This window comes from Oncorhynchus nerka, linkage group LG9b, assembly GCF_034236695.1.
Source record: "Oncorhynchus nerka isolate Pitt River linkage group LG9b, Oner_Uvic_2.0, whole genome shotgun sequence".
In the NCBI taxonomy this organism is placed as follows: domain Eukaryota; kingdom Metazoa; phylum Chordata; class Actinopteri; order Salmoniformes; family Salmonidae; genus Oncorhynchus; species Oncorhynchus nerka.
In genome coordinates, this window is record NC_088424.1 from 20,746,870 (window position 1) to 20,773,629 (window position 26,760).

The window sequence follows — 26,760 nt, forward strand, 5'->3', positions numbered from 1 at the left end:
AAGGCCATAAAGATTATCAAGGACAACAACCACCCGAGCCACTGCCTGTTCACCCCGCTATCATCCAGAAGGCGAGGTCAGTACAGGTGCATCAAAGCTGGGACCGAGAGACTGAAACACAGCTTCTATCTCAAGGCCATCAGACTGTTAAACAGCCACCACTAACATTGAGTGGCTGCTGCCAACACACTGACTCAACTCCAGCCACTTTAATAATGGGAATTGATGGGAAATGATGTAAAATATATCACTAGCCACTTTAAACAATGCTACCTAATATAATGTTTACATACCCTACATTATTCATCTCATATGTATACGTATATACTGTACTCTATATCATCTACTGCATCTTTATGTAATACATGTATCACTAGCCACTTTAACTATGCCACTTTGTTTACATACTCATCTCATATGTATATACTGTACTCGATACCATCTACTGTATCTTGCCTATGCCGCTCTGTACCATCACTCATTCATATATCTTTATGTACATATTCTTTATCCCCTTACACTTGTGTGTATAAGACAGTAGTTTTGGAATTGTTAGTTAGATTACTTGTTGGTTATTACTGCATTGTCGGAACTAGAAGCACAAGCATTTCGCTACACTCGCATTAACATCTGCTAACCATGTGTATGTGACAAATACATTTTGATTTGATTTGATTTGACATGGGTTATTACTCAAATGCATTGTTCAGAGTCATAATGTAGACTCCATAGGCTATATCGCGTATGGCTCTGATACTGCTCATTATCTACCAGGTGATATATTTACTCTAATGAGATGTTATTGGATGCCTTGTAGGATTTTCATTCAAATCTTGTTGTTGCTGTGTTGAATCAAGTACTTTTCACACGATGAATGACGTTTCAGAACATTTTCAAATAATGCGACCTGGAACTGGGAAGCACAACAACTAACACCTCTCTGGTTTAGCAATTCAGGGATACATATAGCTTGCTAGCTTGCTATTTTTCTCCCAATCCTTATCAAGCCACCAGGTTGTGTGTGTGTGTGTGTGTGTGTGTGTGTGTGTGTGTGTGTGTGTGTGTGTGTGTGTGTGTGTGTGTGTGTGTGTGTGTGTGTGTGTGTGTGTGGAGCACACAAGCTAAGGCGTGGGAGTGGAGGAGTGTTGGAAGGAACAATGCAAAATTGCTCAGCTCTGACCCTTCATTTGTGTGGGATTGCTAATAAAAACACAGCACTCCCCAGTCTTGACTGTCATGAGACTTGCCAATTACTCCAGCTATACAGGGATTTGCTCCTGCTTTGGCTGTGTTCTGCTGTTTTTCCACGGCAGACCCCCTGTTCCAGCTGAGCGCATGCTGTGGCCCTTTTTCTTTTCTTTCACTTGTTCTCTCTCTTTTTCCAACATCCATTTAGATGTGTTTTTTCAAGAGGCTTTAGCGTTGAGGTGTGTGTGTGTGTGCTTGCTTGCATTTGGCTGTTCCTAAGCCATCTTAGTTAAGGTCTTATTCCATCACCACCCTAAGTCTTAAAAGATTTCAAGCAGAATTAATGTTTGTTCAAATGCCAAAGGTGTAGCCTAAATCCTACATGTATACCTGGCCAGATGGATAAAATGACATATTGATGTAAAATACGTGTAGATATACTGCCCACCTGAAATACATCTTGGGATTAGGCTGTTTAGAGCTGATGGAACACCATAGTCATTCTTTTTTTTTTAAATAAATTGCTTATCTCAATAATCATCAAATACTGGTGCGAACTAGTGTGCAAAACGTATCATGAACCCCTTTTTAGCATTATGTTGCGTCCCCAGTGTGGCATGTGTGTATGATGTCTGGGCTGCAATAGGAAGGCTGTGAAAGCTGTCAGCACCCTACCAGGTCCTGGACTGCGGCCCTGGGCCCGGATTCACACAGCATCTCAGAGTAGTGATATAGGATCACTTTTACCTTCTAGATTGTAATAAGTTTACGTGGACAGGTGGGGACTTCCTAGATCAGAACTCCTACTCTGAACCTATACTAATGATACGGCCCCTGGTCCTAGATCAGAACTCCTACTCTGAACCTATACTAATGATACGGCCCCTGGTCCTAGATCAGAACTCCTACTCTGAACCTATACTATTGATACGGCCCCTGGTCCTAGATCAGAACTCCTACTCTGAACCTATACTATTGATACGGCCCCTGGTCCTAGATCAGAACTCCTACTCTGAACCTATACTATTGATACGGCCCCTGGTCCTAGATCAGAACTCCTACTCTGAACCTATACTATTGATACGGCCCCTGGTCCTAGATCAGAACTCCTACTCTGAACCTATACTAATGATACGGCCCCTGGTCCTAGATCAGAACTCCTACTCTGAACCTATACTATAGATATGGCCCCAGATCCTAGATGGGCACTTCTTTTTTAAATTTTATTTTTAAAATTAATTTTACCCCTTTTTTCTCCCCAATTTCGTGGTCTCTAATTGTTTAGTAGCTACTGTCTTGTCTCATCACTACAACTCCCGTATGGGCTCGGGAGAGACGAAGGTTGAAAGTCATGCGTCCTCCGATACACAACCCAACCAAGCCGCACTGCTTCTTAACACAGCGCGCATCCAGAAGCCAGCCGCACCAATGGGTTGGAGGAAACACTGTGCACCTGGCAACCTTGGTTAGCGCGCACTGCGCCCGGCCCGCCACAGGAGTCGCTGGTGCGCGATGAGACAAGGATATCCCTACCGGCCAAACCCTCCCTAACCCGGATGACGCTAGGCCAATTGTGCGTCGCCTCACGGACCTCCCGGTCGCGGCCGGTTACAACAGAGCCTGGGCGCGAACCCAGAGGCCCTTAACCACTGCGCCACCCGGGAGGCCCTCTAGATGGGCACTTCTACTCTGATACTATAGATGCGGCCCCTGATCCTACATCAGTACTCCTACTCTGACACTAAAGATACGGTCCCTGGTCCTAGATAAGCACTCCTACTATGAGACACTGTAAATATGGACTCTGGTCTTAGGCTTTGGTTCTGGGGTGTAGGTCTGGCTCTGGGTTATGGTCTGTGCTTTGGGCTTGGGGTTCTGGTATTGGGCTGTGGACTCAGGTCCTGGGCTCATGGCTGGGCTGTGGGAGCTGGTCTATTGGGAGCTCGTAAATACTTCAGGGAGCCAGAGCCACTGTAAATCCTGCCCAATAAGAGAGGGGCTGCAGCAGCTGCAAGCACGCTTCCCTGCAAAAGGAAATCAGACACACACACACACACACACACTAATGTGGAGATACACACACACACACACACACACACACACGCAAGCATGTATGTACATACTAGAGCTGGGACAATAAACCAAAAATTATCGACACTGACCATTTCAATCAATTATAATTACTTTTCTGATATTGTTCATTATGATAAGTAACCTATTCTAGAGAAATGTCAAGTTTGAAGTGAAATAAGTTTGCTAATATGGGTGATTGTGCAGTGCAGTCAAAAAGGTGATTTTCCTGTGTTTTATATATACAATGCCTTCGGAAGTATTCAGACCCCTTGTCTATTTCCACACTTTGTTATGTTACAGCCTTATTATAAAATGTATTCAATTGTTTATTTCCCCTCATCAATCTATACACAATACCCCATAATGACAAAGTAAAAAACGTTTTTTAGGAATGTTTGCAAATGTTTAAAAAAACAGAAATATCACATTTACATAAGTATTCAGACCCTTTACTCAGTACTTTGTTGAACCACTTTGGCAGCGATTACAGCCTCGAGTCTTCTTGGGTATGACACTACAAATTTTGTACACCTGTATTTGGGGAGTTTTTCCCATTCTTCTCTGCAGATCCTCTCAAGCGCTGTCAGGTTGGATGGGGAGCGTCGCTGCACAGCTATTTTCAGGTCTTTCCAGAGATGTTCAATTGGATTCAAGTCTGGGCTCTGGCTGGGCCACTCAAGGACATTCAGAGACTTGTCCCGAAGCATAGAGTTGTTTTCCTGTTGGAAGGTGAACCTTCGCCGCCAGTCTGAGGTCCTGAGCGCTCTGGAGCAGGTTTTCATCAAGGATCTCTCGTACTTTGCTCCGTTCATCTTTCCCTCGATCCTGACTAATCTCCCAGTCCCTGCCACTGAAAAACATCTCTACAGCATGATGCTGCCACCACCATGCTTCATTGTAGGGATGGTGCCAGGTTTCTTCCAGATGTGATGCTTGTCATTCAGGCCAAAGAGTTCGATGTCGGTTTCATCAGACCAGAGAATCTTGTTTCTCATGGTCTGAGTGTCTTTAGGTGCCTTTTGGCAAACTCCAAGCGTGCTGTCATGTGCCTTTTACTGAGGAGTGGCTTCCGTCTGGCCGTCTGGCCACCATAAAGTCCTGATTGGTGGAGTGCTGCAGAGATGGTTGTCATTCTGGATAGTTCTCCCATCTCCACAGAGGAACTCTGGAGCTCTGTCAGAGTTGATAGACCAGTAAGAAAGAGTTCCAAACCTCTCTGCTAATAAGTTAGTTTTCCCTTCCCCACTCAGACCACTCCTAGAAAGTAAGGTACTTAATTGTTACCCAACAATTATTTGATATTGAGATAAAGAAACGGCACATTGGACCTTTATTGGGACAATTGATGGCTACAACCATCAAATTAGTAGTTTAAAGGTTAATGAAATAAAAACTGTTGTGCACGTTGTTATAAACTTATCGTTCTATTTATCATTATCACACCAATTCAGGCCATTTTGTCGAAATATGATTATTGTCCATATCGCCCAGCTCTAGTAAATAAAAACACACACATGTATAGACACACACCAGGATGTTACATGCTGAAATACTTGTGTATATTGGAAACATGTGAACATCAAGGCCTACCCAAGACATAAATTGTATCCACACATAAACAGGCATAAACATGCACAACTTCAAAAATCTTGTATAGGACTACAATTTTATTAGCATTTTCTAAACATTTGAAACCTACCCAAGTTGAGCTTTAAAAGAGAAGTTGTCAATGAGCACTAGACCACTTATTGAGAGACTGAGGTGTAGTGAGCTTTATGATATCTCAAAGCTGCCGGCTAGCCTAACTCTTATTAAGCTAACCCAAGTATCGACACTTTGTCGCTTATTTCAGCCTAAGATGTCAAAAGTCTGTTTTGACTCCGTTTCCCCCATTAACCCTCTTTTCCCCGAGAGTAGGAAGTTTGAACACGGTGTTAGACGTCTGAAAGTCTCCAGTCGTTCCTGCTGTTTGTCTAAGCTGTCTCCAGAGTCTTTACTTGTCTGCCGTTGTATTTATACAGACATGGGCCGGGTGACATATGGAATGGGAACGCTGGGCTGCTGTCCTGTCCTGTGGTACTGCTAACCTGGGACCTTTGATATCAATGCATGAGTTATGCGAATGGGCAAGTTACAAACGCTGATCTTGTGTTAGGATCTTAAGTTAGTATCCAGCCCTTAAATATAACCATCTCTTCAGTTATCTTACCGGTATTTGTTTTTCTGCAGTCCTCAAACTGCATGTTCTTGACCCCTGTCCTAGATTACCACCACATTTTTCCCATGCTAGTTGTCTGAGTGGTGACACCTATCACTACCCATTTCCACATGTGAGCTGAAATGGAAGCTGGAAACCTTCTACACATGTGATATGAGTTGGCCTCTGAATTGATTTGACAGTGTGAAGGCTCCTGCAGATTCCTCTCGCATACAATGTTGCTCCACTTTCCACTGTAAACTCAGCAGAGGTGAAGTCATAGTCTTCATACAGTATGTACTACCATACAGTGGCGTAGCTTCTGGACACCAGGACCCGCGACGTACATGGGCCCGGAGCTGCGGGCCCCCTATGTCATTTGAATACCGCCCCACCATGCCCAAGTATTAATTGGTGACGCCGGTCCATCACGTCTAGAATTTGACGAGAAGATCTGTCTTTAACCTAGGGTATTATAAATGAACCCACTAATGGTTTCACCAACAAAATGTTTTTTTGCCACTACATAAGTCAGCATGATATTTTAATGTATTGATGACAATAAATCAAATTAATTTGCGAAATAAATCATATTATTCGATAGTTTCAATACCATCTTATGGTATTGAAATGCATTCTGGGATTCATTGTGCCAATACTCTCCAAAGCGTTGTTTCTGTCATCGTTTTAAGCATTTTTTAACAGTTGAGCTAGCTATCAAGAGATAACGGACTAAAAAAAGGAAGTAGAGAATAGAAGATTACGGATTTAAAAATCAGCAATTTATCAACACAAAAGTTGAGTCCAAAAGAGGAAGGTCAAAAATGAGAAAGCAAAGGAGGTACAGTATCACAATTTGTTTAATTAGATCATTTTTTCAAGTGCAGTTCATGTGCAGCCATTGCTAGCACAAGCAATGTAGCAGGACCAGAAGAGGATGTGGGTTTATCATCGCCAGCAGTAGCTTTTAGCGGGTCAAGTGAGCCAAGGCCAAGCTGTTCCATTGTGCCAGAGAAGCAACTTTGACAGAGGATACAGGCTGTCAGGTATCATCGGATATGACCCTGAGCACAAGCCAGGCCGGACAAGCTATCCCCGGGCCGGGCGGGGAGGAAGAGGAGCAGGGCGAGGCTAGAATCGTGGCGGCTGAGGAAACAGGTGGAAGTGGGACAGACAACCTTTTTACCTATTCAACTGATGGGGCATTATGCAACAAATGTGGATGCAAAAGTTAAACGGCACGTTATTGCATTTGGCTCATGTAAGCCTACTGGCCCATTCCCAAGAGATGACAAAAGGCGGTCTTTTCCATGTCGTATTACACCACTACAACCAAGGCTGGAATCAAATTACCACGTACATGGCTATGTTATTCGGCCAAGCTAGATTGCGCATATTGTGAGCCTTGTTGGCTTTTCTGAGAACGGAGTGCCCCTTCTCTGATGCGTGGGTGAATGGGGTGAGAGATTGGCGCCATCTAACATCCAAAATGGCATGTCATGAGACATCTCAGATTCACATGGGTTCCTGTTTGGTATATGAGCAATGGAAGCTCAATGGCACTATTGACGCAGAAATGGAGAGAGGCGTGCGTAACGCAGCAAATCTCTGCCGACAGGTGTTGGAGCGCATAGTTAATGTAACTCACACATGCATCATGTAATTTGGCGTTCAGAGGGCACCGTGAAAAGCTGGGGTAGGCCAACAATGGAAATGTTTCTCAGTGTAATTGAACTGCCGTCATTTTACGACCCAGTTCTGAAAGAACTTTTAGAAGCCCCGCAAGATCCGTTCACTATCTCAGTCCTTAACCGAGCGTGGGAAGTGTGACATTCAGGGAGGGGTGCAGGAAGCCTCACTTGTTTTCTTTTTTCTATTATTATGGACACAACACCGGATGTATCCAAAGTTGACCAGTTAGGCTAAGTTTATCGCTATGTGAAAGTGATAAGGGATGCAAATAATGTCGCCACAGATCTGACCATCAGAGTCGTTTTTGGGATTTCTGGACACTGCTGACACATCAGCAGCTGAGCTTCAACATAAAATCCTGGGCAGCATAGAGGATAATGGGCTGGATATTTCAAAATGTCATGGACAGGGGTATGATGGAGCTGCTAACAAGAGCGGGGTCTATTCGGGTGTGCAGGCCAGAATATCCGAAAAAGAGCCGCTTGCTGTTTATGTGCATTGCGCAGCGCACATTCTTAATTGAGGAGTGCCCACTCCGTTCCCATGAGGACAATACAGTGCCACTGACACGGCCTGCAACGAAAACATGCGGTCTCTCCTTCACTGCAGCCGAGGTGAGTAAGACATTTAAACGTGTTAACCCTCGCAAGGCTGCAGGCCCAGACGGCATCCCCAGCCGCGCCCTCAGAGCATGCGCAGACCAGCTGGCCGGTGTGTTTACGGACATATTCAATCAATCCCTATACCAGTCTGCTGTTCCCACATGCTTCAAGAGGGCCACCATTGTTCCTGTTCCCAAGAAAGCTAAGGTAACTGAGCTAAACGACTACCGCCCCGTAGCACTCACTTCCGTCATCATGAAGTGCTTTGAGAGACTAGTCAAGGACCATATCACCTCCACCCTACCTGACACCCTAGACCCACTCCAATTTGCTTACCGCCCAAATAGGTCCACAGACGATGCAATCTCAACCACACTGCACACTGCCCTAACCCATCTGGACAAGAGGAATACCTATGTGAGAATGCTGTTCATCGACTACAGCTCGGCATTCAACACCATAGTACCCTCCAAGCTCGTCATCAAGCTCGAGTACCCTGGGTATCGACCCCGTCCTGTGCAACTGGGTACTGGACTTCCTGACGGGCCGCCCCCAGTTGGTGAGGGTAGGCAACAACATCTCCACCCCGCTGATCCTCAACACTGGGGCCCCACAAGGGTGCGTTCTGAGTCCTCTCCTGTACTCCCTGTTCACCCACGACTGCGTGGCCACGCACGCCTCCAACTCAATCATCAAGTTTGCGGACGACACAACAGTGGTAGGCTTGATTACCGACAACGACGAGACGGCCTACAGGGAGGAGGTGAGGGCCCTCGGAGTGTGGTGTCAGGAAAATAACCTCACACTCAACGTCAACAAAACTAAGGAGATGATTGTGGACTTCAGGAAACAGCAGAGGGAACACCCCCCTATCCACATCGATGGAACAGTAGTGGAGAGGGTAGCAAGTTTTAAGTTCCTCGACGTACACATCACAGACAAACTGAACTGGTCCACCCACACAGACAGCATCGTGAAGAAGGCGCAGCAGCGCCTCTTCAACCTCAGGAGGCTGAAGAAATTCGGCTTGTCACCAAAAGCACTCACAAACTTCTACAGATGCACAATCGAGAGCATCCTGGCGGGCTGTATCACCGCCTGGTACGGCAACTGCTCCGCCCTCAACCGTAAGGCTCTCCAGAGGGTAGTGAGATCTGCACAACGCATCACCGGGGGCAAACTACCTGCCCTCCAGGACGCCTACACCACCCGATGTTACAGGAAGGCCATAAAGATCATCCAGGACATCAACCACCCGAGCCACTGCCTGTTCACCCCGCTATCATCCAGAAGGCGAGGTCAGTACAGGTGCATCAAAGCTGGGACCGAGAGACTGAAAAACAGCTTCTATCTCAAGGCCATCAGACTGTTAAACAGCCACCACTAACATTGAGTGGCTGCTGCCAACACACTGACACTGACACTGACTCAACTCCAGCCACTTTAATAATGGGAATTGGTGGGAAATGATGTAAATATATCACTAGCCACTTTAAACAATGCTACCTTATATAATGTTACTTACCCTACATTATTCATCTCATATGCATACGTATATACTGTACCCTATATCATCGACTGCATCCTTATGTAATACATGTATCACTAGCCACTTTAACTATGCCACTTTGTTTACATACTCATCTCATATGTATATACTGTACTCGATACCATCTACTGTATCTTGCCTATGCTGCTCTGTACCATCACTCATTCATATATCCTTATGTACATATTCTTTATCCCCTTACACTGTGTATAAGACAGTAGTTTTGGAATTGTTAGTTAGATTACTTGTTGGTTATTACTGCATTGTCGGAACTAGAAGCACAAGCATTTCGCTACACTCGCATTAACATCTGCTAACCATGTATATATATGTGACAAATAAGATTTGATTTGATTTGATTAACCTGGCTCTCAACGACTCAAAAATGTGCCAGAGATTAAACAGTTTTATGATACGGTTATACACCTTCTGGCATAGCATAAAGAGATGGTCAATGTTGAGTGGTATATTTGATTTTGAACCAGAAAAAGAAAATGTAACTCTAAAACAACTGTGTCCCACCCGCTGGTCATCTAGATATGAGTCCCTTGCCGCCCTGAGATAGAGATATCTCGCTAGCGACCCACCTCGACAACATCCGGTGAAATTTCAGAGCGCCAAATTCAAAATACAGAAATAGTCATAATAAACATTCATAAAAAATACAAGTGTTGTACATCTTAAAGATGAACTTCTTGTTAATCCAGTCGCTTTGTCTGATTTCAAAAGGCTCTGCGGCGAAAGCATACCATGCGATTATCTGAGGACAGCGCCCCGCTTACAAAAGCATACAAACATTTTACAGCCAAGTAAAGGAATTATAAGTCAGAAATGGCAATAAAATAAATCACTTACCTTTGAAGATCTTCATATGGTTGCAGTCACAAGAGTCCCAGCTACACAATAGATGTTCGTTATGTTCAATAAAGTCCCTGTTTATATCCCAAAACCTCTGTTTTGTCGGCGCTTTTTGTTCAGTAATCCACTGGCTCAAAGGCAGTCAAAACATGCAGACGAATACATTCTAATAGTGCCGGTAAAGTTCGTGGAAACATGTCAAACGATGTTTATAATTAATCCTCAGGTTGTCAATTGTCTAAATAATCGATAAAATTTGAACCGGACAATAGCGTATTCTATAGAAAGGAAAAACAACGAAGGGCGCACACTCTGTCATGCGCGCAAACCAGCTCTGCATTCTTCCTCAGTCCACTGACAGAAAGGTCTCATTCTTCTTCATTTTTCAGATAACAAGCCTGAAACTATTTCTAAAGACTGTTGACATCTAGTGGAAGCCATAGGAACTGCAATCTGGGTCCTAACCCATTAGATACTCTATAGGCATTAAATTGAAAATACCCACATCAAAAAAATCCCACTTCCTGGATGGATTTTCCTCAGGTTTTCGCCCGCCATATCAGTTCTGTTATACACACTGACATTAGAGTGTTTTCTATCCAAATCTACCAATTATATGCATATCCTCACTTCTGGGCCCGAGTAACAGGCAGTTTACTTTGGGCACGCTCTCATCCAGACGTCGAAATACTGCCCCCAAGCCATAAGAAGTTTTACGTGCCAAGAAGGACGAGAGGGAGGATGCAGCATTTAGTCGTTCTGCAGACTAAGGTTTTAGAAAATGTGAACGTCATCTCCAAAATGCTACAGGCCAAAGACGCAGACCTGCACAGAGCGGTTAGCCTACTCAAGGACATGATAGAGGTCCTGTCCGGATTCCGACAGGATTTTCCGAAGGCCAAAGTCACTGCAAAGACCCTTGCCGGCAAATGGGGAGATCAGAACGCATTTGAAGACACTCGGAGAAGGAAGGTGAGGCGTCATTTTGATGAGCTATGCGAGGATGAGCGACTGTGTGATGGGGAGAGTAGTTTTAGAGTCAAAGTCTTTAATGCAAACCTTTACATCGTTATCCACCAGCTGTCAAACAGATTTAAAAGTCTGGGCAACATCGAGTTTGTTTGACTCCATCCATCCCACTACCCTGGCCAACACACAACACTACTAGACCGCCAGGCGGTTGGCTGAACATTACAGCAAAGGTGTATCAGCTTTACATGGCTAATTCATCTCTTTGATGGCCTGTTTTAAGAAGGAAATTGCAAAGCACACTACAATGAGAGACCAGGCCAAGACGCTCATTGTGGATTACAATTCAGTCACTGCTACATTTGGGGAAGTAGTTACAGCGACGCTCCTTTTTATGACTCTGCCTGTAAAACGGTAGCCAGTGCCAAGCACTCCTTTTCCAAACTGAAAATAATTCAATCATACCTGAGGAGCAGCATGTGACAAGAGAGACTGAGTGAGTTGGCCATTCTGTCCATTTGAAAACACCAGGGCCAGGACCATGGATTTTAATGCCATAGTCAACGACTTTGCAGAGCGCAAGGCCCGTCGAATGCCAATCAAATGAGTGAGTAAGCTTATATTTTTACAGGGCAGGCTACCCAGACAGCCTATATAAATCAGGCTTTATTGAGATTAATTTACATTGAGCGTAGTCGTAGATTGACAAGCAATCTGTTTTTTGAAACCATGTTCTGGTGCACGGCCGCTGAGCCATTTCATTGTCATTATAGCCTATACGTTTAACTAGGCTATAAGAATAATAGTAATAGTAATACGCACATACGTATCATACACTGTTAAAAGGCATGGTGCCATTTAAGCAATCTGTTTGAATGCTCCTCTTGATTGATTTGCTGGTGTTTTTGCTATAGGCCTGTGCGGGAGGCAGATCATTTAAAATAGCGGTATGTCAGTTTTGCCACCGTGCAAAACCTCAGCGAGCATGTACTGGGCCAAGAGATTTATCTTTATGCTGAGGTTTTATAATATTGACTATTGCCTATTATTTACAGATAAAATCGGGTGTTTTTGACCACTTTGTGCTTTCCTTGGTGCTGATCGACTTATACGGGTTAATTTCTGACCACCGTCCATGGTGCTGAATGTATTGGCTATATTGCGGCTTCTTTGGTAACAGCTTCAAATGTGCCCGTAGATTAGCTTCTGCTCTGCTGTTACAATGCTTAGTAATATTAACACACAGCCTTACCAACAAAATTATTTACATTTTAAGGAATATATGGGTGGTGACAGGGGCCCTTAATGTTTTGGGGGCACCTAGGCCCGTCATGATTAAGCTACGCTACCATAGTTTCATTCTCTTTCTGGATGAAACCATGGATTTGGTCAATCACTTGAGGTCTACAGTACCTGGTTCCCGCAACACTAAATATATTTGAAGAATTTAGTACCATTGCAAAACTAGTAATACAGTATGTGTCTTGTCCCCTGTGTGCCATGAAGCACACTCCTCAAACATTCCTCTCTTTAAATAGCGTCAATGTATTGTCCGATGGCAGGGAATATATACATTTAACTGCACATTTTGCCAGCTAACTACCCAAGTCTGGACATTTTGGGGCCGTTTGTATTTACCTTCTGTGCTCAGACACGAGAGAGGACAAAGAGCCAAGGTCTTTATAGCCGCTCCTGCTTGTGTTTAACCATGGTGTCCTGCTCCATAAAGGTCATAACGCACACCATGTGAGGAGTTTTGCAACAATGTTCTGTTTCACTCACCAGGCCTCACCCAGGAATCAACCTTGTGTCTCCCAAACGATCTACTAAAATGATCACCCAAATGGGGATCCATCACCATTGGACGGAAAGACCTGACCCCCATCCACCGTACACCCCAACCGCTCCCATCCTCGATCCCCCATCCACCGGGTATCTCTCCTGCTTGGCCTCCCTCCCTGCCTGCCTGCCCGGCCCCACAGGTGCCAAACAAGGATGTCAGATGCTGGGTGTTCCTATAAATCTAGTTTACTTCCATCTGCATTTGGCATACAGTTCACACACACACACAGGATATGACAACCTGTTTGCTCTGGTCTGTGTGTGGACCGGAGGACCACATTGGGACCACATGTGGGTGGTGTGATGTGCTAGAATATTCCTGTCTCTGTTTTCAGCCTCTTGTTGGTGGATTCAACACATGGCCCCTCTATGAGCTGGTTAATGGAATGGCTCAAAGTTGTCATAATTTACCTCTTGCCTGTTTACCCTCCTCCCCCTCACAACGTGATTTATACGGCCCAGCATCTGGTTCTGAAATCTGCATCGCCAAACAGACCTCCTGACTTATTCTCAATGTTTCAAATCGCATTCTTCACCCAAGAAAAGGCGGAGAGGGGAGGCTCTCACATAACGCCCCGGAGATGAGATGGTTTTCTTATGGTTTCGCTTCATAAATGTCACATTAAGGGGAGACGGGGGGTATGGGGGGCTCAGTTGAATGTGACACCACCAGGCAGGCTGGATAGCCGGTTTGTTATGGTGGTGCTTCACCACTCTGATCATGGTGGGTGTTAGGTGGAGGTTTCATTTGTTTCACCTGGTGCTCTGATCCAGAGGTCATATAGAATATAGACTAGTGAGTGTATGGATATGGCCTTTTATGATCCATGGCCTTGGTTCTGTCCAAGGAACTGTTTATGGAGTTGGGTCTCATGGTCACTTTATGTGAGCAGTGCTTACAGAGGCCTTCTCACAGGATGAGTTCTGCTTTCACCAGGGTCATATCTACTGTGCTAGCTTTGCTAACTGACATCACTGTCTTAGAGAATTGATGTTGGCTTCTGTAGGCAATGTCGACTGTAGGCTTAGATTTAATACTGTAACTAACCACCATTCGGCAAGTATAGAACGTTATATTATCATGATCATTTTACCCGAGGACTTCAAAAATAAAACCCAAACAGCAATTATTCTCAATTAAAGCGTTTCTACACGATACCACCACAATCTCTGATCCTGTGAGTTTTTCCCATCTCTTTCTTCCTGCCTGGTGCAGCAACCTTTGGTTTGCCTTCAGCTGCAACTCAGAGACTTCCCACATCACTCAGACAGCCTGGCTGCTGCTGCTCTCAGATGAATTAGACTAGCCTCCAGGGCAGGCAGCCGCCTTTGAGCTGTGTCCCAAATGGCACCCTATTGCCTATTGTAGTGCACTACTTGTAGTGCACTATAAAGGAAATAGGTTGCCATTTTAGCCCTGGGCTCTATAGCAGCCTGCCCTGCCTGAACACAGAGGATCTATACCCAGAGCATTGCAGGCTGTAAAACAATTGGGGGGTCCACTGGTGTTGGCATCTGACCAGTTAACGCAGCACTCACTGCAGTTCAGACTGGACTCGGCTGCCATGACAGCCATGTTTCTGGGGCAGGGCCTGTGGACAGAGGCTGGCAGGGGACAATACACAGATGCAGGACTGTTATATCACCTCTTTTTTTTTATCATAACAGATGTTCTGTTCTGTCACATACTGCTTTCAACAGAGTAATTAAGGAGGTAGAATGAAAAGCTAAATTAAAGACTGTAGTTATTTTTACTCTTTGTCATCTAATTAAAAAAACATCTGGAGAAGAAACACAAAAAGTGGTTTTGCTCATGTAAAGAAAGAGGCTTGGTGCCTCAGTGTCTGCTACAGGATACTTTATAGTGTGTTGTGCCATGAACAGTGACATTAACTGTGGTACTGGCACCACCTGTGTTCTCAGTAGCCAGTTACAGTTCCCCTTAAACCTGTGTCGTAACACTGTTATTACTCTAACAGTTGACTTACAGAAGTGAAATAGGGAATAATCCTTAGCCCTCTCGGGTGATAGCAAAAATCGCTCTCAACTCCAAACCAATTGCTAGAGTATGTGATAAGACATGTTAGTACAATGTTTCTATAGCAACTACTATGTTACGACACAGTGATAGAGGTAATGCAATCGAAAACATCCCCGTCTTCGCTGGCTTTTTAGTTAACATGTGATTTGATTTACCCCCTCCGTCTCTCTCTCTTTCTTTCAGACATCCAAGGATGCACATCAAAACTGGCCTTGTGGACGCCCACCTGTACTGCCTGAAGAAGTCTGTGGTTGACTTCCTGGCTGATAACAGGTGAGGCCATTTTACTTTGCTTGCTTCCTGAATGGCTCCCTATTCCCTGTAAAGTAGTGCACTGTGTAGGGAATAGGGTACCATTGGGATGTAGCCTTTGTGCATGTCATTTTCTCACAAAAGTGCTCGTGTTTTATGTTTAATGTATATCAAATTAGTTTTTAAAGGTACCGATAACCATCCACATAAATGTGAATACAGTGCATTGCTATACACAGGTGAAATATTGAATAGCACCTTTTTTGCCAAGGTTCATGCGTGTTGAATTTGAGAACAGACTGTGACTATAGAAAGGCTTGGAGGCTGGTAGGTATTCTTGTCAGGTGTTAATTTGTTTTACAATGTGCCACTTGAGCAGTTTATTAGGCTTTTAGCCCCCTTGTGCGTTAGTGTCAGAGGTACACCTCAATCACAACTGTGTTGATCATCTCACTTCCTCATACTTCTGTTTTTCTTTTTAACTGCAATCACTTTGGGCCAATCAGAAAGTCTGTTTATTGCCCACTGTACTTTTCTGGGTTACCGTATATAATAGGACCACCACCATAGACTGACATGTATCTTCCAACATATTGAAGTCATTTAATGGATCTCTGTGGTCACCACCACCACCAGATCAAATGGTCCACAATTTAAAAGATGTACTGGATCATTAAAATCAAGGCCAAGCAATTGAAGGCACTGTTAGATGCTTAGACCACTTAGTTGAAGTGTGTCCCAATTTGATAAATGTACATCCTATTGATGTAGCCTATATTTCTAGTGGTGTTGCATTCATCTACTCACATTCTCCTGCCCATACATCCTAGGCAGGGAATACTTCAGAACTGGGAGGGGGACAGAACAGGGCTTGAATGAGAAATGGGTCTAGTAATTGCTAGCCCCCACCCTCCTGTCCCCCCCTCCCCGCCAACTCCAGCAAGACCAAAAGCAGCAGCACAACCTCTTCCTCCACCCACCAACCTCCCAGTCCAGTACCCCAGTTAGTCCCCCCGTCCCTTTTGTGCTTGTTAAACTGGCATTGTGAGGAGACCCAACAGCTCCTTTAAGTGGTGTTGAAAATAAGTGCAGGTGGCATTAATTGGGGAGTGCATTGACTCACTCACTCGGCCCACTTTCTCTCCAAATAGGAATTTTCTACTGGGGGTTTACATAAATACTCTGCATTGCAGACGCTTGTTCCTGCTGCTTCCCATTGCTTTAACATTTGAATTCACCAGTCATCCTGATATAAATATCATTTAATGTTATCTGCCACCCAGACTCGGGAGACCTCAAAAGCGCTAACCTCTTATTCCTTTCTCTCCCGCATCAAAGTAGGTGGACTTTTTTTTTGTCCCTCTTTTTTTCCATGTTCTCCCCTTTTTCTCCGTCCCTCCCTCCCCCTCTCTCTCTCTACCTCTCTCTCTCTCCATCTCTTTCTCTATCTCTCCCTCTTGAAGCTGCTCTGCTGTGGAGCGCTCAAGGAGAAAAATGGACAGAGTAACTGTTGTTTCTTTCTCTGCATTCAGATGGAAATTCTAATCTCCCTTAAAAGAAACTAAAAAGAGAGTGAGAGATGGAGAGGGACATTGAGTGGAGTGCAGGAGAGCGGAGAAGGAGGAGAAAGTTAAATTGCCTACCGGGCTTACATGGTAGTTTGAAACCATGATTCAGCCTAATCTTTTTTAACCTGTTAGGAAACCCATGAACGTGTACACTGTGAAATGATCGTGGTTATTTCTTTGTTTTCTGGTTAGCGGTAACCCTCATGAGCAGAGATGGGCCTAGAACTTGTGAAAGCGTTCAGTGCATGGACATTAGCTATGTACACTCAAAGGCATTTCCCCCCTTCTCACCCCCCCTCTTCCTACTTCCTGCTTCTATCGGTTTGATTGGTCATGAGGAATTACCTGAATCAAAATATAAATATTATGAGTAGAACGGGGGTCCGCATGCAGGTCAATTGCCACGGTCAAATGTTGTCCTCATTCTGATTCTATGCTATTACTTTTCAAAAGAGTTGGGGGTCAAATGTTAGACTTCATGAGAGTAAAATGTATTTTTTACTTTCAGTGAATGTACCTATTTCAACAACTGAGTAAGTATTGTATTTTTCTCTCAAAGATCTGTCTCTTCGATTCGGGGAGATTTAGTCCCGTATCTCGTCCGCAAACAATTCTCTAAATCCATGACCTCTCCGTATGTCAACGATGAAGCTGATCAAAAGCTTGAGAAAAGGATGGCAATGCAAACGTAGGTAATGAAACCATACTTGAACATTTTAAGAGAGTTTCCATAGCTAGGTTGTAACTCACCTCATGCACACACACACATACACACTCAACTCTGTGTGTCTGCTGTCTGTGTGTGTAGAGATTCAGATCTTGTCCAGGGATGAGGTGCTGCTGCAGCTAACCCGGGAGAGATCCTGTTGGAATGACCATCGTGGGGACATGAGTGAGGCCTACCACGGAGGACGCCTGCGCTGCTACGTGCACATCATGGACGAGGGCATGTGTTACCGCGTCAACGCGCTAGCGGCCTACATCGAAGCCAATCGCCTGGTAAGTGAGAGAGTGAAACTAGATGTACTGAACATGTATTCATCTGTTTCTGACTGCTTCATGGCTAGCATGCTCTTCTCGTACACTGCTTTCTTTACCTGCCACATCAAACTAATAGCCGGCTCTGTTAGTAACCCTAGCTTACAACTTTTAGATGTGATTAACATGACCTTTTATCTGGTGAGGACCATGCTCCCTGTACATTACTGGCATTATTGTTTTATCCTCTTCTATGAACATGTATGCCTTATTGTCTTGTGTTCCAGGCCCCGAAGCTGTTTGATGAGCCTGCAGTCCATCCATCAGCAGCGATATCTGTGCGCTGTCTGGTGAGTAGCTAGCCTAGTAGCTAGATGGGTGGTTCTCTTAGATGTCTGGTACGATGTATATTTTCGGACTGCATCCATGAGTCTGTGTCTGTCATTAGCAGGTTGTAGTGGAATGAGCGTTGTGAGTGAGGATGCCATTAGAGTGAGTGTGCTTTGGTGAGTCACATGCTATTCTTGTTAGTTGTCTATGAGGGAAGATGCTTTAAGTGTGTGTCATAGGGGATTAAGGAGCATAAGAGGCAGGGGAGGCCACTAGCAGAGGCCCTCAGCTCCTCTTGTCCTGTTCAACAGTTGGGGACTTTTGGCAACTACACCTCTTACAGATGTAGGACCATTGTCATGCTGGAGGGTCATGTCAGGATGAGCCTGCAGGAAGTGTGCCACATGAGGAAGGAGGATGTCTTCCCTGTAACGCACAGTGTTGACATTGCCTGCAACAACAAGCTCAGTCTGATGATGCTGTCACACACCGCCCCAGACCATGACGGACCCTCCACTTCCTTCGACGATAAACACGAATCCGACCATCACCCCTGGTGAGACAAAACTGCAACTCGTCATTGAAGAGCACTTTTTGCAGCCTGCCTTAAGCACGTTCACGCAGATGAGCAGGGACCCTGTGTTTTTCAGAGTCAATAGAAAGGCCTCTTTAGTGTCCTAAGTTTTCTTAATTGTGACCTTAATTGCCTACCGTCTGTAAGCTGTTAAAGAAAGAGTCCTGAAAAAGGGATGTTTCTTTTTGTTGTTGTGTGTGTGTGTGTGTGTGTGTGTGTGTGTGTGTGTGTGTGTGTGTGTGTGTGTGTGTGTGTGTGTGTGTGTGTGTGTGTGTGTGTGTGTGTGTGTGTGTGTGTGTGTGTGTGTGTGTGTGTGTGTGTGTGTGTTTGTGTGTGTGTGTGTGTGTGTATATATATAAGAGTTAGATTTTTACACTGGAAATTTGACTGATATAGTAGTGTAGGAAGGGAACAGAGGGAAGTGCACATTCTGGTGTGGTCTTTTCGGCTTATGATCTCTTTTTCCTGACATCGTTCTACCACATCTGGTTATTGTCTGCCAGATTGGTGCTGACAGCATAATAGGAGCATCCTGTCAAATCTCAGACAAGGCATCCATCAAGAGATCAATGATCGGCGCGTCCACCACCGTCAGAGAGAAGGTCAAAGTAACCAACCCCATCATCATGCACGGAGTCACCATCGAGGAGGGGTGAGTAGAGCCTCCTGTATAAAGATCTGGACCATTTCTACCACTGTGTCCTTAGACTTCAGAATCTGTGAGCCCAGCACATTTTACCAGGTAGTCACAGATGACACTTTATGGTAGAGAGAAAGCAGTGTAACACACACACTGTTATTTCCATTTGGAAAAGACCGGGTAGTAAACTCCCTTATCCAATTATGCCCAGTATAGTTTTAAACCACAAAGGAGAACCATTAGGTTTTAGAGGCCAGAGTGTATGGATGACTCCAGAGTATGTGTGTCTTTTGGTTTTACTATCTTTGTGGGGACCAGAAGTCCTCACAGGGATAGTAAAACAAGGAAAATTTGCACAAGTGGGAACATTTCACCGGTCCCCACAAGCAAAATGCTTTTTTAGGTTTAGGATTAGAATTAGGAGTTAGGGTTTGGGGTTGGGTTAGGTTAGGTTAAATGTTAGGGTTAGGGAAAATAGGATTTGGAATGGGAATCAGTTGTTTGGTTCCCACAAGGAGAGTAAAGCAACCGTGTTTCTGTTTGGGTGGGCTGCAGTGCGAGGAGGGGACTGACTGCCTGAGGCTTGTTTTATGTGATATGTGGGGGAAACAGAGAACACTATGTTGACAATGTCCATTGGTGTGCAGTGAACCAGAGCACGCTTACAATGGCATACATAAACACATAGGTGATTAATATACATGGTTAAACTACGCTGTAGCTAGATTCTCAGCAACAACGTATTTCACTTCCTTCATATAACTCACAAGTGGATTTAAAAAAATAAAATAAAAACTTTTACCTCAGTTTTCTACCTTTTTTAAAGTGTCATATTCAACTATTTATTGTGGGTGGATTGCTTACTATGTAAACCTACTATGAATCGTTTTTTTTTTTTTTTTTTTTTCAGTCTAGCATTGGGAGACATTTTTAATTAAAGTATTTTCACTCGTGCTGGCTGGTTGAAAGGATGTCCTGGCTGGTGATTGAAAACTGCAAGCATGACATGAATCGCAGGAGAGAGGCCACTGAGAAGTAGAAAAGGACCATGTTATTTTAAATTCAGACATCCTCAAATCCTGGAGAAGAGCTTTATCTGGCAGAGTTGGGCTTTAGCACAGTCTCTCTTAAAGACAGGGAGGCCTGAGCCAGCGGGGGTACCCTCATGTCCGAGTTAGTGCACGCATAAAGAGAAAGAAAGAAAGAGAGAAAATAGGAAAATAAAGAAATGGCAATTATTTCGCAACATAAAAAAAATGTACGAGGGGATTAGAAAATCCCTGGCATGTTAAAGAAGGCACTTGCATTTTTTGGCCCCTTTGTTTGCATGTAGGAGTGCTTGTTTACAAAGCAGAGGCTATTTGGGGGGGCTGCGGTCGAGGTCGCGGGGAAGCAGGCAGAGGATGTGGGTGGTTGAGGTGTGGGGGTGGGGGGGGTCACAGCGAGGAGGAGCACAGTGTCAGTAATTAGTGGTGTTTCAGTTGGGCTTCTTTGGTGGTCTCTCAGTTTAAAACTCCAATCCTTGTAATCTCCCATTGCCATGAACCCCCCACCCAGTTCCCTCCCTCCCTGCTCACCCCCCTTCCTCTCCCTCCAACCCTTCCACCACCACCTGAATAGCCCCAGCGCAGCAGCAGCCAATACAGACCTGCCTGTGTTAGTGGCTGCAGGGCCAAGCTCGTCAGTCTCTCTAGGAGGGAGAGACATACATGTTGCTCCCCAGCCTGCCCCACAGAGCTCACTCTGTTTCTATCCTCCAGAGGAGACCTTATGGTGTCCTTAGTCCGGGCTGCCAACCCAGGTGGTGCAGAACATCAACCATCCCCGGGCAGGGTTGTCGGGTCTCCTGCTATCTTAAACTAACCCCAACCCAACACAGCACCACCACCTCACAGACTTTCCATCTGTTGATATTCGGATTGTTAGCATGCCTTTGCCTGTCAACCAGGGTCTGGAGTTTCACTATGACAGTTACACGAAGGAAGATGAGATTAAATCCTGAATTGAGATTCATTGATTAATTCAGGATTTTCTCTATTATTGATCAAATAAAATCATACCAAACTTTATTTAAACATTTAACATCTCAGTTTAAATGTAGAATAGACACAATCAAGGTAATGAAGGAACAATTGAGATGTTTAAAACATGATATTAACAGTTAATGAGGAATTTGAAAGATCACGGTCTACTTACCATAGAGAATTGCTACCCCACTCAAATTAATGAGTATACTGCCTACCTAGACATCACATAAGCCTAATGTCTGAAACCCACTATTTAGACTGAGCTCAGTACCCATAATAATTATAACATAGGATCCAGAATGTTTTTTTTTTATTTCGACATGGGGCGTGTGCTTGGTCTCAACCTTGATGAACACCTGTCTAAAATGTTTCGTCACCCCCTGCCCTCAACAAAATAAAAAATAAACCTGACGATATCGAATACCTAATATTCTAAATGTCGATGATAGTGTTTTCAATTTGCAAACACAAGGTAGAGGCTGGTGTTTTTCTTTAATATGTATGCTAATCTAGTTTCTTGAGGAAAATAAAACAAGACAGCTGAAAACTCTGAGGGGTCATGTTTCCTTTAAGGGAGGGGTTCGAGGCAGGAAAGGACAAGGCCCCTCCCTCAATTAGCTGAAGACATGAAAGAGAAATTTCATTGTAAATATGTTCTTCATGCACCAAGAAAAAAAAGCTGGCCTGGCCCAGGCATGTTAAGTAAACATCAAACTGTGCACATAAAGTTATAAAGTTTTATGGTGCCAAAGTGATCCCATGAAAGAGTGTGTGTGTGTGTGCGCGTGCATTAATGAAAGCCTGTGCAGTTGAAAGCATCTTCTCAAATATTGCATCCAGAAAACGTCCTCCTTGAAAATGAAGCCTGGTCGAGTATGTGTTCAAATATAGTACACGAGACCAGGATTTTAACTTTGCATTAGGTCAGAGAGCAAGTGTCCAATGGCCAGCAATCAACTCTGCGATGTCTTCGCAGGTACCCACAATCTGCACAGAGTGATGGTGTACTAGTTCTCAAGGGGAAGTCTGGTTGATGGTGCTGTGTGTTTGTTCTACAGGTGAAACATCCAGGGCAGTGTGATCTGCAGTAACACTGTGATCGGCCGAGGTGCAGACATCAAATATTGCCTGGTAGGGAGTGCCCAGCGCATAGAGCCAGAGGGTGAGCATACTACTGCATACTACTGCCTCACCTTGCCATCACACACTCAAGTCCCACTCACCTCCACTTTATCCGGCAACAGTAGGGTTGCAAAATTCCAGTAACCCAAAATTCCTAGGTTTTCCAGAAATACTGTTTATAAGATTCCTGGAATAAGGACATAGAGAATACGTAGGAAATCTGGGAAACTTCCCAACTGGGATTTCTGAAAAATCTGGGAATTTGGGGAAAGGTACCTGAGTTTTGCAACCCTAAAAAGCAGGAAATAACACGTTACTAGCCAAAGTAGCATGTGTGAACTTGTGTGGGTCAGTGTTTTATGTGACTGTGATGCGTTTTATTCTACGCTTTCTTAGATCGCATTAAAACTGAACCCTCTGTGTATAATTGAGCTTTTACTTTTTTTATATTCCTAATCCCCTTGTTCATACTCCCTAGATGGAGCTGGGGGGGTTGTGTGTGTGTGTTTGTGTTCCTGTGATTTAGTCAGTGTGTGTTTTTGGGATTGGGGGGTGGTGTGGGGAAGGAGGGGTCTGGGAGCTGTTGAATTCCGGGTGGTCCTGGCCTGTTCTCTAACCTCTCCATCAATGACACTGCCAGAGGCGCCCCTAAAATGTCCAGGGCCTGCTCAGCCTAATTGACTGAACAACAGGGTGTTGCTACACCACGGCCCCCTGCACCAAATACTGCAACATTTACCCCCCTCCCAACCAAACCCCTTCCGTCCCTCCCCATCCAAGTTCTCAGCCCGGCCCAGTTATCAGAGTGCGACTGGACCTGATTAGCCTGCCGTAACCTGGAAAGCACTGACTTATGGAGCGGCTCCCAGAAAACCCAAATTACAATCTAGACCCTTGTACTTCCCACACATTCTGCCCCACAGCCCAGCTCAACACAGCCCAGCACAAACCCCCCACACAACTCCTTTTAAGTTTAAAGCACAGAAAGAGCACAATTCAAAGATATCCCCGAAAAAAGGCTAACCGAGTCTGTAACAGAGCAGAGGTTAATGTAACCTATCATTATAAAAGCATTACTTATAATAACTGCAATAAATGTCTGGAAATAGCCTGGAGGATAACAACAACCGCTGTCTTTAAGTTCTACACTCAAAAGCCCTTTGATTTCATCATATCGAAGCTCCAATTTCCCATTCAATTTGAATGTTATTAATCTTAATGAATTAAAAAGTAACATCTTTTTTTCTACGGACTGGCTGCGATTCCGGATTTTCTGAACCTGGAAGTTTTCTGTGCATGTTTGGGATCCTCTGCACGCTTTCCCATCAGAGTCCTTTCAGCTACTGCTCAGTGCTCATTCTCTCTGTGACTCCGTTGCTGCTTCTTCGAACAAACCTAGTTCTTTGTCTGTTGTAGCAGTAATCAAAGCAGACATAAGCACGACACAACAGGCAGTCTAGCGATTTCATGTTCTTTTTTCTGGAGGGGAGTTAGCCTTCATGCAGCTATTTAGGTTAAGTTATATGTTATAAGTTATATGTACACAGCATATCAACAAGCAAGACGCAGACAGGCAGTCAATAGTGATTTAAAGTGCAAACATTAGCTATTGTAGTTATTTTTTCAGCAACTCTGACTATATGCCAGCATAACTATAAAGATTACATCACACAGAAGGCGGAGTTTTGCCCCAATGCAATGTGTAGAGACTGTGTCTTGCTTGTGCTATGGCAATATCTGTAACAACAGCTTTCATATGCAATACCAGTCAAAAGGTGACTACCTCATGAAGGTTATTGAGAGAATGCGAAGAGTGTACCAAGCTGTCATCAAGGCAAAGGGTGGATACTTTGAAGAATCTCAAATATAAAATATATTTTTATTTGTTTAACACTTTTTTGGTTACTACAATGTCCCATATGTGTTAGTTTAGTTTTGATGTCTTCACTATTATTCTACAATGTAGAAAATAGTAAAAATATAGAAAAACCCTTGAATGAGTAGGTGTGTCCAACCTTTTGACTGGTACTGTGTGCATACATGTAAACTCAGCAAAAAAAGAAACGTCCTCTCACTGTCAAATGCATTTATTTTCAGAAAACTTAACATGTGTAAATATTTGTGTGAACATAACAAGATTCAACGACTGAGACCTAAACTGAACAAGTTCCACAGACATGTGACTAACATAAATGGAATAATGTGTCCCTGAACAAAGGGGGGGTCAAAATCAAAAGTAACAGTCAGTATCTGGTGGGCCCACCAGCTGCATTAAGTACTGCAGTGCATCTCCTCCTCATGGACTACACCAGATTTGCCAGTTCTTGCTGTGAGATGTTAGCCCACTCTTCCACCAAGGCAAGTTCCCGGACATTTCTGGGGGGAATGGCCCTAGCCCTCACCCTCTGATCCAACAGGTCCCAGACGTGCTCAAATGGATTGAGATCCGGGCTCTTTGCTGGCCATGGCAGAACACTGACATTCCTGTCTTGCAGGAAATCACACACAGAATGAGCACCATGGCTGGTGGCATTGTCATGCTGGAGGGGCATGTCAGGATGAGCCTGCAGGAAGTGTACCACATGAGGAAGGAGGAGGTCTTCCCTGTAACGCACAGCGTTGAGATTGCCTGCAATGACAACAAGCTCAGTCTGATGATGCTGTGACACACTGCCCCAGACCATGGCGGACCCTTCACCTCTAAGTTGATCCCGCTCCAGAGTACAGGCTTCGGTGTAACGCTCATTGCTTCAACGATAAATGCAAATCCGACCATCACCCCTGGTGAGACAAAACCGCAACTCGTCAGTGAAGAGCACTTTTTGCCAGTCCTTTCTTGGTGGGTTTGTGCCCATAGGCGACGTTGTTGCCGGTGATGTCTGGTGAGGACCTGCCTTACAACAGGCCTACAAGCCCTCAGTCCAGCCTCTCTCAGCCTATTGCGGACAGTCTGAGCACTGATGGAGAGATTGTGCGTTGCTGGTGTAACTGGGGCAGTTGTTGTTGCCATCCTGTACCTGTCCCGCAGGTGTGATGTTCGGATGTACCGATCCTGTGCAGGTGTTGTTACACGTGATCTGCCACTGCGAGGACGATCAGCTGTCCGTCCTGTCTCCCTGTAGCGCGGTCTTAGTCTTCTCACCGTACGGACATTGCAATTTATTGCCGTGGCCACATCTGCAGTCCTCATGCCTCCTTGCAGCATGCCTAAGGTGCGTTCACGCAGATGAGCAGGGACTCTGGGCATCTTTCTTTTGGTGTTTTTCAAAGTGAGTAGAGAGGCCTCTTTAGTGTCCTACGTTTTCATAACTGTGACCTTAATTGCCTACCGTCTGTAAGCTGTTGGTGTCTTAACGACCGTGCCACAGGTGCATGTTCATTAATTGCTTTCTGGTTCATTGAACAAGCATGGGAAACAGTGTTGAACCCCTTTACAATGAAGATCTGTGAAGTTATTTGGGTTTTTACGAATTATCTTTGAAAGACAGGGTCCTGAAAAGGGGACGTTTCTTTATTTGCTTTGTTTATATGTCAGTATTCATGCATACATTGCACTCGGAAAGTATGTAGACCCCTTGACTTTTTTCACATTTTGTTACGTGACAGCCATGTTCAAAAATGTTGTAAATATTTTTTTTTACTCATCAGTTTACACACAGTCCCCCATAATGACATTTATAAAAACTGAGTATCACATTTCCATTAATATTCAGAATCTTTATTCAGTACTTTTGATTGTTGAAGCACCTTTGGCAGTGATTACAGCCTTGAGTCTTCTTGGGTATGACGCTACACGCCTAGCACACCTGTATTTGGGTAGTTTCTCCCATTTCTTCTCTGCAAATCCTTTCAAGCTCTTGTCAGGTTAGATGGGGAATGTTGCTGCACAGCTATTTTAAGGTCTCTCCAGAGATTTTCGATCAGGTTCAAGTCCGGGCTCGGGCTGGGCCACTCTAGGACATTCAGCGACTTGTCCCGAAGCCACTCCTTCATTGTCTTGGCTGTGTGCTTAGGGTTCTTGTCCTGTTGGAAGGTGAACCTTCGCCCCAGTCTGAGGTCCTGAGCGCTCTGAAGCAGGTTTTCATCAAGGATCTCTCTGTCCTTGCCGCTGAGAAACATCCCCACAGTATGATGCTGCCATGGCCATGCTTCATCGTAGGTGTGACGTTTTGCATTCAGGCCAAAGAGTTCAGTCTTGGTTTCATTAGACCAGATAATCTTGTTTCTCATGGTCTGAGAGTCTTTAGGTGCCTTTTGG

The 26,760-nt window shown here is 44.5% G+C and overlaps 1 pseudogene; it reads left to right on the top strand.

Moving 5' to 3' along the window:
- The window catches only part of LOC115114416 (translation initiation factor eIF2B subunit gamma-like), a 56,959-nt pseudogene that overhangs the window by 16,995 nt on the left and 13,204 nt on the right, over positions 1–26,760 (top strand).